The sequence below is a fragment of the Zea mays genome, chromosome 1 (genome assembly GCF_902167145.1).
Source record: "Zea mays cultivar B73 chromosome 1, Zm-B73-REFERENCE-NAM-5.0, whole genome shotgun sequence".
Taxonomy (NCBI): domain Eukaryota; kingdom Viridiplantae; phylum Streptophyta; class Magnoliopsida; order Poales; family Poaceae; genus Zea; species Zea mays.
The window spans coordinates 68,051,260-68,063,701 of NC_050096.1; positions in this window are offsets into that span (position 1 = coordinate 68,051,260).

A 12,442-nucleotide genomic window follows, 5' to 3' on the forward strand; every position below is an offset into this window, starting at 1 on the left:
CAATTAAGTAGTAGAACAAAAGTAACAACCTCACCTGCGATGCAATGCATATGACAAATTGAGTTTAAGTTCCATAATTTAATCATGTGAGTGTCCGAGCCGCTCATGACCGTGAGCACGGCTAGTATACCAGTTTTACACTCTGCAGAGGTTGCGCATCTTTACCCACAAGTCGTGTTACCCATTTGCCACAGAGTTGATCAGACTCCATACACCTCTACCAAGGAAGCGAGGCAGGGTACCACTACGAGGCCTTTACAAAGTTCCACTAGCTTCAGAAAACCCGCTACAGTTTATAGGAAGCTCCAGTGTAGGGTTCTTGCCTGACCGCCATCGCAGCAAAATCAACCAAGGACCTCCCTACACTGACCACTCCCTTACTGCCCTTGCCCCTTTCGGGTAAGGTAGTCCTCCACTAGCTTTCCTAATTAATCAGCCAAGGGCGTCCATAAACCCTTGTGGTAGCACTGTTTTCCCGGGTGGTTCTCCATGTTCCAATTAACATAATGATCTTATCTTGAACAGTAAATAACAACTGATAACAAAGATATAATCATGAATAAAAGGTATCTCCATACCCAAAACCACATATAGCACTAGCAAGTACTACCCAGAAAGTTCAGTGGTAAACAAGGTATAAAGATAGACAAACTAGGGTATCCTATTGGGACCCATCAAAATTAACCTATGCAGATCATTATGATTAATTAGAACATGAGTGGGTAAAAAGAAGTGATCAAGGGCACAACTTGCCTGGCACTTGAGATTCCAGGTACCAACTTGCTTTACAGATGACACGTGCCCCGCGCTAGTCGTAGCAATACAAACAAACATGGTATAGCTAAAATTAACATCACACCAAACATAAGAACAAACTGAATAAGGATGATCTACGCGTTTCTACGAGACTAACGCAACTCGAACGGATCAAATCGGAGTTAAAACGGAGGAGATACGAATTTCTTGAGGTTTTATGTATTTGATACGAGATTAGCTAAGAAATGAATTTTAATACCATTTTCGTGTTAAAACAGAGACACTAAGTATTAAACAATATTAATACAAAATTATAGGGACTGGGATAGATTAAAAGGGGTTAAAATGCATTTTTTAGGAGTTAATTGAGTTCCTATAATTATTCTCACACAAAAATGTATTTTCTAAATGAATTCCTTTGATTTTCTGTTCTCTGGACCGAGCGCACCATTTACAGAAAACACAGGGACTACGTCGCAAATATTTCAAGACTCAGTGTACAGCCGCATAGGACGGCGGGTTTATTTTTAAATTAATCAGGGACTCTTTTGCAATATTACGCAGACGAAAGGGTATCGTGGGATCTCGGCCGCACAGATTACAATAAACGGCCCAGATTAAATGATGAATCGGTACGCACCCGGGGTCACTGGATTTCGATCCAATGGCCCAAGATCGCCCGGATGAAACGGTACAGGGCCGTCTAAACTTGGTCGTTGATGGCTTGATCGGCGGCTAGGATCGGAGGGGCCAACAGGTCACTACTAACTTTAATCGTGACCACCCCTTTGCAATCCAACGATGCCAGGGTCGTCTCCCTCACCAGATTCAATCCTAGCCATCCACTGCCGACCGAACGGCCAAGAGGCCATCACCGACCTCCGGCCAAATCCTCTAAGACGCGCAGGCATCCCACGATGGCGCTAGCCGCCGGCGCGCAGCGATTCCGGGTTCCAGTGCCCCACAACAAAATCCTATGGTGCTATTCGAATAGGAGTAGCTTGACGAACGTGGTCACGGGCTTCTTACCGGCAGACGGATCGAGCAGTGACGGTGTTCCGCGGCGCCGCGGCAGCGAAGCAACCACGGCGAGCGACGGTGTTGTGGCGGAGATCCCCCTCCCAATCTCGGTGGCGATTTCTTCTAGCGAATTTGATGCCGATGGAGGAGGGGGCATTGCATAGGTTTTATACCCCCAGCGAGCCGAGTCCGCACATGAGAGGAGCCCGATCGATCCCAACAACCCCAACGGAAACGACGGCATCGCACGGTGTTTTCGGCTTCAGTAGAGAGGGAGAAGAATGCGTTGACAAGATGGGCCTCCCCCCCAGGGCAGTGAGATCGGGCGCATAGTTTGGTTAGGATCCCCCCCAGAGCAGGAGAACGACGCAGAGACCAGTCGGCCGCCCGGACGGATCGGTCACCAGTTGAAGATGAAGCTGACCCGTCGGGTCCCACCTGCCAGTAGCGTGGACTCGGGAGGGAGCACACGGTGAAGAAGGGAAAAAGAAAATGGGCCGGCCGCAAGGAGATAAGTGGAGATGGGCCGAAATCAATATCAGGGCCCAATCATGCTTCCTATTCGTTTTTCTTTTTATTTTTCTTTTATAATTTCACTTTCCTTTCTTTTGCTTTCAAATTTAAATTCCAATTTCGAATCCAAACTTTTTGGTACATTTATTTTTTTCATAAAATGTACATCTTATACATGGTATGAAGGAGTTTACTTATTTATTTATTTCGATATCTATTTTGTGGTACTAGTGCTCTTCTCCCTCTATTTTAAATTCCAAATTTCAATTTGGGGTCTAATTCAAATCTCAATCATTATTATATTTTTTTATTGGTACTAATGTTATTATTTAATGCACATTCCAATAAACTCCAACATGATGCATTAAGTATATATTTATTCTAATTACCTTGTTCTATAAATGTTTGAAATATGAAGCTCTTTCATATGGTTTTCTTTCTATTTAGAGGATTAGTATTTTGAATGTGGAGTGAGAAGTAAAAATTACTTCAAAATTAGATATTCATGTAAATGATGGCTTATGATGCATCATTTGATATTATGCATAATCTTTTAGGTGAATAGAAAACTTTATATTACTTCTTTTCTAAAATATTTCTTGGTTTTCAAAATTCAATTCTCAATTGTTAACACTCAAGGATAATTAGAGATATTTGAATTCAATATTTTATTTCTTCATGTATTTATTTTATTATTATTAATAATTTTTTTTCTTATACAGATTTTGGGCCTTACAAATCCTACCCCCCTTAACAGAAATCTCGTCCTCGAGATTTGTAAGAAAAGGGGTACAATAAGTTTGGTCTAGAATTTTAGTTTCTCATTTGGGTTTTGGAAATCAAAGTTTTGTTCAAGTTTTTACATAACGGTTAGTAGACGATTTGGAACACATGGATATTGTATGTCTAGCCATCTATTAGGTCAGATGGGGTACGATTATGGCAAGTAGGGGTTGTGGCAAGGGTATAATAAGGAAAGACTTCATCCTAAACTATGGATCTTGATTCCGCTGGCGATTCAACTTGATCTTTGAAGTCTTGAGTTGATGCTTATCCTTTTTTGACATGGTTGGTCTTCTTTGGCCTTTATTTCTTGGAGTTGTCATCCGAGTTAAGGACATATGGCTAGGACATATGTGAGTAGGATGGATTGTATGGTGTAGGTAGGTTAGAATCTCTTGCTAGGTTAAAATTGTGGGGTTATGCAACTATTGGATGGTTAAGGTAGTTGCATATGGCCAAGTCGATCTGTCATTCTTAATTTAGTGCAGGGTGGACTAAGTTAAGACCCGTTCTATAGGAGTAGAGTCTAATCTATTTCATCAGTATTATCTAACATGTTTGATAAGTCACTTTAGATTAGATCAGATCTAGGTTAGATTGGTGTGACTAGTTTGACTAGATAAGATCTTATTTGTTTTAGGCTAGATCATGGTTGTTACACTAGCGTGGGATAAATATGCTTATTGGGGTAAGATGAATCCATAAGGATAAGGTAGAATCTTTTGAGGTCAGATAGATCTATTAGGATAAGATAAATCTTTTCAAGATAAGACGAGAATCTATTTTTTTAGGATAAGATGGATCTATGAGTGTAGGATAGACTTTTTCAAGATAAGATGGATTTTGCTAGGCTAGATTCTTTGATGAGGGATAACCTAGTTCATTTAGATATTTTTATAACCGTTTTTTTCTATATGTATATGCAGATGTGATTGTGGACATTACTCCACAACTAATCACACTCAATCAAAGATCCAATCAAACAAGTATCATAAGAACAAACATTCAAGCATACAAATACCTATAAAAATAGTTTTGTTTTTGTTCCTAAGAGTAGGTCTCCTATTCCTAAAGTCACTTTAGGCACAGGATTTCAAAGTGTGAAATCCACATTTGTCTTTAGAATGAAAAGGTAAGAATAATCAGAGTAAAGCGGAAATAGATGAGAAAAGATTAAGAAAAGTTTAGAAAAGAATCAGAGTAGCAAGGGTAAGTAAAGAATGGTTGTCCAGTTCTATCTAGGTTTCGTCCTACAGTCAACATTCCTCTGATACCACTTCTGTCACACCCGGATTTTAGGGTCCAAAACCCGGGCGCGAACACAATCACCAGGTGTGCTGGGACCAAGTCTCACACATATGATGAATCATGGCACAGGATCGAATGTCACATCTTTACTACATAACAGGAGTTCTGTACAAAATAAATAAATAATTACATTATAAGGAGACAACGGTCCAGCAACCCAAAGTTGACTGGGAGACGACGACCTAGACCTCTCACGAACTCGTCACAGCATCCTTCATGCGCCTCATCCTGTGGTACCTGTTCTTGACCTGTGGGGGGGTGTGAGACAGCAAGAGTGAGCTCACATACGTTCATCGCTCAACAAGTTGTGGGGAATAATGTGCATGAACTCGCCAAAGGTGGGAGCTCACGTGAAGTGTAAGGCTTACCAAAGAGAATGGTTAGAGCTGAGCATTGCTTTTAAAGTTGGTCAAAATTTTATTAGCAATTACTAAGTATAAGTAAATACCAACCCAATTAAGTAGTAGAACAAAAGTAACAACCTCACCTGCGATGCAATGCATATGACAAATTGAGTTTAAGTTCCATAATTTAATCATGTGAGTGTCCGAGCCGCTCATGACCGTGAGCACGGCTAGTATACCAGTTTTACACTCTGCAGAGGTTGCGCATCTTTACCCACAAGTCGTGTTACCCATTTGCCACAGAGTTGATCAGACTCCATACACCTCTACCAAGGAAGCGAGGCAGAGTACCACTACGAGGCCTTTACAAAGTTCCACTAGCTTCAGAAAACCCGCTACAGTTTATAGGAAGCTCCAGTGCAGGGTTCTTGCCTGACCGCCATCGCAGCAAAATCAACCAAGGACCTCCCTACACTGACCACTCCCTTACTGCCCTTGCCCCTTTCGGGTAAGGTAGTCCTCCACTAGCTTTCCTAATTAATCAGCCAAGGGCGTCCATAAACCCTTGTGGTAGCACTGTTTTCCCGGGTGGTTCTCCATGTTCCAATTAACATAATGATCTTATCATGAACAGTAAATAACAACTGATAACAAAGATATAATCATGAATAAAAGGTATCTCCATACCCAAAACCACATATAGCACTAGCAAGTACTACCCAGAAAGTTCAGTGGTAAACAAGGTATAAAGATAGACAAACTAGGGTATCCTATTGGGACCCATCAAAATTAACCTATGCAGAACATTATGATTAATTAGAACATGAGTGGGTAAAAAGAAGTGATCAAGGGCACAACTTGCCTGGCACTTGAGATTCCAGGTACCAACTTGCTTTACAGATGACACGTGCCCCGCGCTAGTCGTAGCAATACAAACAAACATGGTATAGCTAAAATTAACATCACACCAAACATAAGAACAAACTGAATAAGGATGATCTACGCGTTTCTACGAGACTAACGCAACTCGAACGGATCAAATCGGAGTTAAAACGGAGGAGATACGAATTTCTTGAGGTTTTATGTATTTGATACGAGATTAGCTAAGAAATGAATTTTAATACCATTTTCGTGTTAAAACAGAGACACTAAGTATTAAACAATATTAATACAAAATTATAGGGACTGGGATAGATTAAAAGGGGTTAAAATGCATTTTTTAGGAGTTAATTGAGTTCCTATAATTATTCTCACACAAAAATGTATTTTCTAAATGAATTCCTTTGATTTTCTGTTCTCTGGACCGAGCGCACCATTTACAGAAAACACAGGGACTACGTCGCAAATATTTCAAGACTCAGTGTACAGCCGCATAGGACGGCGGGTTTATTTTTAAACTAATCAGGGACTCTTTTGCAATATTACGCAGCCGAAAGGGTATCGTGGGATCTCGGCCGCACAGATTACAATAAACGGCCCAGATTAGATGATGAATCGGTACGCACCCGGGGTCACTGGATTTCGATCCAATGGCCCAAGATCGCCCGGATGAAACGGTACAGGGTCGTCTAAACTTGGTCGTTGATGGCTTGATTGGCGGCTAGGATCGGAGGGGCCAACAGGTCACTACTAACTTTAATCGTGACCACCCCTTTGCAATCCAACGATGCCAGGGTCGTCTCCCTCACCAGATTCAATCCTAGCCATCCACTGCCGAACGAACGGCCAAGAGGCCATCACCGACCTCCGGCCAAATCCTCTAAGACGCGCAGGCATCCCACGATGGCGCTAGCCGCCGGCGCGCAGCGATTCCGGGTTCCAGTGCCCCACAACGAAATCCTATGGTGCTATTCAAATAGGAGTAGCTTGACGAACGTGGTCACGGGCTTCTTACCGGCAGACGGATCGAGCAGTGACGGTGTTCCGCGGCGCCGCGGCAGCGAAGCAACCACGGCGAGCGACGGTGTTGTGGCGGAGATCCCCCTCCCAATCTCGGTGGCGATTTCTTCTAGCGAATTTGATGCCGATGGAGGAGGGGGCATTGCATAGGTTTTATACCCCCAGCGAGCTGAGTCCGCACATGAGAGGAGCCCGATCGATCCCAACAACCCCAACGGAAACGGCGGCATCGCACGGTGTTTTCGGCTTCAGTAGAGAGGGAGAAGAATGCGCTGACAAGATGGGCCTCCCCCCAGGGCAGTGAGATCGGGCGCATAGTTTGGTTAGGATCCCCCCAGAGCAGGAGAACGACGCAGAGACCAGTCGGCCGCCCGGATGGATCGGTCACCAGTTGAAGATGAAGCTGACCCGTCGGGTCCCACCTGCCAGTAGCGTGGACTCGGGAGGGAGCACACGGTGAAGAAGGGAAAAAGAAAATGGGCCGGCCGCAAGGAGATAAGTGGAGATGGGCTGAAATCAATATCAGGGCCCAATCATGCTTCCTATTCGTTTTTCTTTTTATTTTTCTTTTATAATTTCACTTTCCTTTCTTTTGCTTTCAAATTTAAATTCCAATTTCGAATCCAAACTTTTTGGTACATTTATTTTTTTCATAAAATGTACATCTTATACATGGTATGAAGGAGTTTACTTATTTATTTATTTCGATATCTATTTTGTGGTACTAGTGCTCTTCTCCCTCTATTTTAAATTCCAAATTTCAATTTGGGGTCTAATTCAAATCTCAATCATTATTATATTTTTTATTGGTACTAATGTTATTATTTAATGCACATTCCAATAAACTCCAACATGATGCATTAAGTATATATTTATTCTAATTACCTTGTTCTATAAATGTTTGAAATATGAAGCTCTCTCATATGGTTTTCTTTCTATTTAGAGGATTAGTATTTTGAATGTGGAGTGAGAAGTAAAAATTACTTCAAAATTAGATATTCATGTAAATGATGGCTTATGATGCATCATTTGATATTATGCATAATCTTTTAGGTGAATAGAAAACTTTATATTACTTCTTTTCTAAAATATTTCTTGGTTTTCAAAATTCAATTCTCAATTGTTAACACTCAAGGATAATTAGAGATATTTGAATTCAATATTTTATTTCTTCATGTATTTATTTTATTAATAATAATAATTTTTTTTTCTTATACAGATTTTGGGCCTTACATATTCTAGCAAAGGGAAGGTGTTTTTTCGGACCTTCGACTTAAGGCTTTCGTTCATGTCGCGGTCTGAATTTGTTGTTATAACAAATTAATACTGCGAGAGGCTACTGTTGGGGGCCTTTGTCTTCCGAAGGTCCTCAAAAACATGATTTAACAATGTTCCCCAAGTGTAATATATATACAGGTACCTTCGGATTCGGAATAAAACTGTACACTATATGAAAAGCATGGCCGAGAGGAAGGTTGATGCAGCTCCGAAGCTACGCGCAACGGAGCTTCGGCTCAGCGGCAGAAAAAGGAACCAACTTAAAGGGGAAAAGACTATCTAGTCCTTGTTGGATTGTCCTTAAGTCAATAGTAAACATAAAGGGTATGGATGTAATTTTACACAGGCTACGCCATGTGCCTATAAATAGATGAACAGTACCCCGACTATTAACGCTGACTTGTATTCACTCGTGCGTCACGCTTGTACTTTCGCTTTCTGTCAAGACGAATGTACAAATGTAATTCAATATTGTTCATATTTATTTATGATGATTTCATAAAGATATATTAAAGATGTTGTATGATTATTATGTTGTCTCTCATGTTTTATATGTTTTTTCTTTCATTAATATAAACTGGGATGATGAAGGTACGTCCTTCATGACCTTCGTCTGAAGATCATTATATCCTGAGGGAGATAATCTTTCGGAGGACGAAGAGCTTTAATCATTACTATTTTGTGTTGCCTTGTTCTTAACTTATAGCACTTAAGAACAAGTTTCCAACAATACATAAAGTAGATTAAGACTATTAGGCTAGAACTCCAACCATAAACAAGAGACGAACAGAGCTAGGAGATCTTGATGTTTAGTTGTTACGCCCAAGTTAGCTATGATGTTCTCTTACATAAAAGTTTACTTTATATAAGGAATATACATAAAGGTAGATTAAGACTATTAGGCTAGAAATCCAACCATAAACAAGAGACGAAGGGAGCTAATAGAACTTAATGCTTAGTTTTGTTGAGTTCGTAACCTTCTTCATCTTTATATTCAGTGATCGATGAGTGATATATATTACAGGTCCGAACCTACCTATCAGCCATTACTGGGTTCAACATAGCATCCATCTAGGCTCCCGCCTCTTCTAAATATCTCCTCTCGATACCTTGCTTACCCAACGTTGTATTTCAACAACAAATATATATATATTCATTACTAATATTAATTGATCTAAAATAAATTCCAAAAATTTTAAAATAAAATAAAACAATAAATAATATGATTATCCACATTTAAGTCAATTTAACTTGAGATTCATATATCGTTTAAAACGATAAAATTACATTCGGTATATGTTGGGGGCCTTCGGCTTCCGAAGGTCTTCAAAAACATGATTTAACAATGTTTCTGGAGTACAATGTGTGAACAGGTATCTTCGGACATGAGTTAAAACCACAACGTGAAGAAGCACAGAAGGGGTACGAAGGATGGCGCGGAGCCGAAGCTGTGTAGAGAAGAGCTTCGGCATAATAGCGGAAAGGGAAACCGACTTAAAGATGAAAATGTTATTTAGACCTTGATGAATTATTATAGAGTTATTAGCAGATGTAAAGGGCATAGGTGTAATTTTACATGGGTTATGTCCCGTGCCTATAAATAGATGAACAGTAACCCTGTACTGTTCACGCTGACTTGACATTTGCTTTTGTGTCACGCTTGTACTTTTACCTTCTCTCAAGTCAAAGGTACATTTGTAACCTGATGTCATTCCTATTTTTCCATAGCAATAAAATAGAAATGAGTTGATAATAACACATAATTGTTTATGTTATCTTTTATATTCCATGTAATTCCTTCTTCATTATGATATGTAATGTTTATGAAGGTATGTCCTTCATAACCTTCGTCCGAAAATCATTATATCCCAAGTGAAATAATGCTTTGAAGGACGAAGGACTTTAACGTTTAACATTTTCTGTGTTGCCTTGTTCTTAACTCTTAGCATTTGAGAACAAGTCCCCAACATTGTCGCCCACCTCCGGTGAACTCACTTCCACTTTTTGAGTTTCGAACACCTTCGGCAAGCATCGACCTTCGTCATGCCGCCAAAGAAAGCTTCAGCAACAGGGGCTGCAGCTCTGCAGCCGCTGGACCCAAACCAGGAGACTCTTTCTCTTCGAGAGGCCCAAAGCCAGAAGAGGAAGACCACCAGTCCAACGCCCCAGGAGGACGACTTGGACCAAGAGATCAGGAATATAGAGATGCTCCATCAGCAAGTACAAAGGAAGAAGGAAAAGATGGCTCGGCTAGCTGATCTACAAAGGCAGATAGACGAAGCCTCTGAAGAAGTTCGTCATCTTGCTCAAAATGAGCAAAACCGAAGGCCTCAGCACAGAGAGTTTCATCAAGAGGGCTTTTTCAACAAGGATGACTGGTATGAGGATTTCCATCATGGAAATTTTGCTTTTGATGACGCTTCTCCTCTGTCAGCAGAACTGCAGGCTACACCTTGGCCTCCGTCTTACAAGCCACCCCAGCTCCCCATGTATGACGGACACTCAGATCCGAAGCAGTTTCTGATGAGTTACGAAGCAACAATATCTTCCTATGGCGGCAACACAGCGGTCATGGCGAAATCTTTCGTCATGGCAGTCAAAAATGTTGCACAAACCTGGTACTCCTCTCTTCGGCCAGGAACAATCACATCATGACAAAAGCTGAAGGACATGTTGGTCACCAGTTTTCAAGGGTTTCAGACGAAGCCAGTTATTGCTCAAGCTTTGTTCCAGTGCACACAAGATCAAGAAGAATACCTCCAAGTGTATTTCAGACGAAGCCAGTTATTGCTCAAGCCCCTCAGACTCTGGAGAAACTGCTTCAGAAGATGGATGAATACATCCGCGCTGACAATGACTTTCGACAGAGAAGGGAGGAAGCTTACAGGTTCTCCGAAATGGCCAGGGGCTTCGGATGGAGAATCCATCCTAGGCATGTCAGATCAATTCATTCCACTCAAAATGACGACAGGGGAAGTCAGCAGCAGAGGCCGCAATATTCCTCTCAGGCTTCGGGGCAGCAACAGAGCTATCCTCGGCCCCCAGCTCTAAGGGACAGAGGCGCGAGGGGCTTCGGAGGAAGGTTTGGGGATCAGCCCAGAAAAATTTATTGCCTATTCTGTGGTGAGGACAAGGGCCACAATACCAGGATGTGCCATGTCACCATCCAGAAACAGAAAGAGATAGCAGAAGTTGCGGCTCAACAGAGCCAGCCGAAGCAAGTTATGCATACTGCTTCGTACCACTCACCGTATATTCCAGAGTATGTGGGTAACCACCCTGCAGCTTTTGTTGCTTCGGCAAGCCAACCTCAGGCATCTTGGCAACAGCCTCCACCTCCACCGCCAATGCAACGAGGCCAGCAGCCAGAAGGGAGTCAGCACACTCACCACCAACGAGACTTTAGAGAGGAGTCCGAAGCTCGCACAGTCAATAGTACTGTGCCAGAATCGAAGCATATCTACTAACATATATCCTACCTCGGCAACAGTTTTTGCATTCAGTATCATTTTCTTTTTAATAAGGAACAATTATTGAAAGCCTAAGTGTTTTTTGTCGTTTTCAATTTCTTGTAATAGTTTCGTTTTTGTCATAGTAAAAATATACCTTCTCCACAGAATAACGGAGTTGCCGAAGCAAAAGAACTTATGGTTACAAGGAAAACCTCTGAAATAACAAAAAGTCGTTCTAAGGAGCGCAGCGTAAGTTTCCCGAAGCAACAAAAAGTCGTTCCTAAGGGAGCGCAGCGTAAGTTTTCTGCTCAAAAGTCGTTCCAAAGGGAATGCAGAGCCTACAACGAAAAATAAACGCTGATACCGCTGAAGTAGAAGGCGAAGAAGCTCCTAAGGGAGGCTTACATCGAAAAATAAACGCTGATACCGCCGAAGTAGAAGGCGAAGAAGCTCCTAAGGGAGGCTTACAGTGAAAAATAAACGCTGATACCACCGAAATAGAAGGCGAAGAAGCTCCTAAGGGAGGCTTGCAGCAAAAAGTCAGCGCTGATCTTCGGCACAAATATCATTTTGCATAACATCACATCATCACATCATTTGCATAGCATAACATCATACATCATATTGCATCAATAGTGCAAGAAGGGGGTTCAATGTCGATCTTCGGAGATTGTCTCAAAGAAGCAGTGCCAAGACACAAAATAATTATTAAAGAAGCATATCTTCGTCAAACTCTACAATGAAAAGATCTATTGCTTACTGATTTTACGACGGATGGATGTTTTTATGAAATATGGATATTCTTCATGAAGCATGAAAAGAAGGGAAGGTGTTTTTTTCGCCGAAGGCTCAAAAATGGTATGTATGTAAAGTTTCATGCATCGTAAATAATTAAGTTACAAGCAACTTATATATTACATTAAAAATTATAAAAATATTAAACACTTTGTTCAGCAAATATTACATTCCAAATGTTTTTACAATAACAACTACTCTTCTTTCAAAACTGCTTCCGCAGCTTCGTTCAACAGTCGAGAAACAACTTCATCTAAAATAGCTTCGGCCATTTTAGTGATTTCTTCCTCTCTC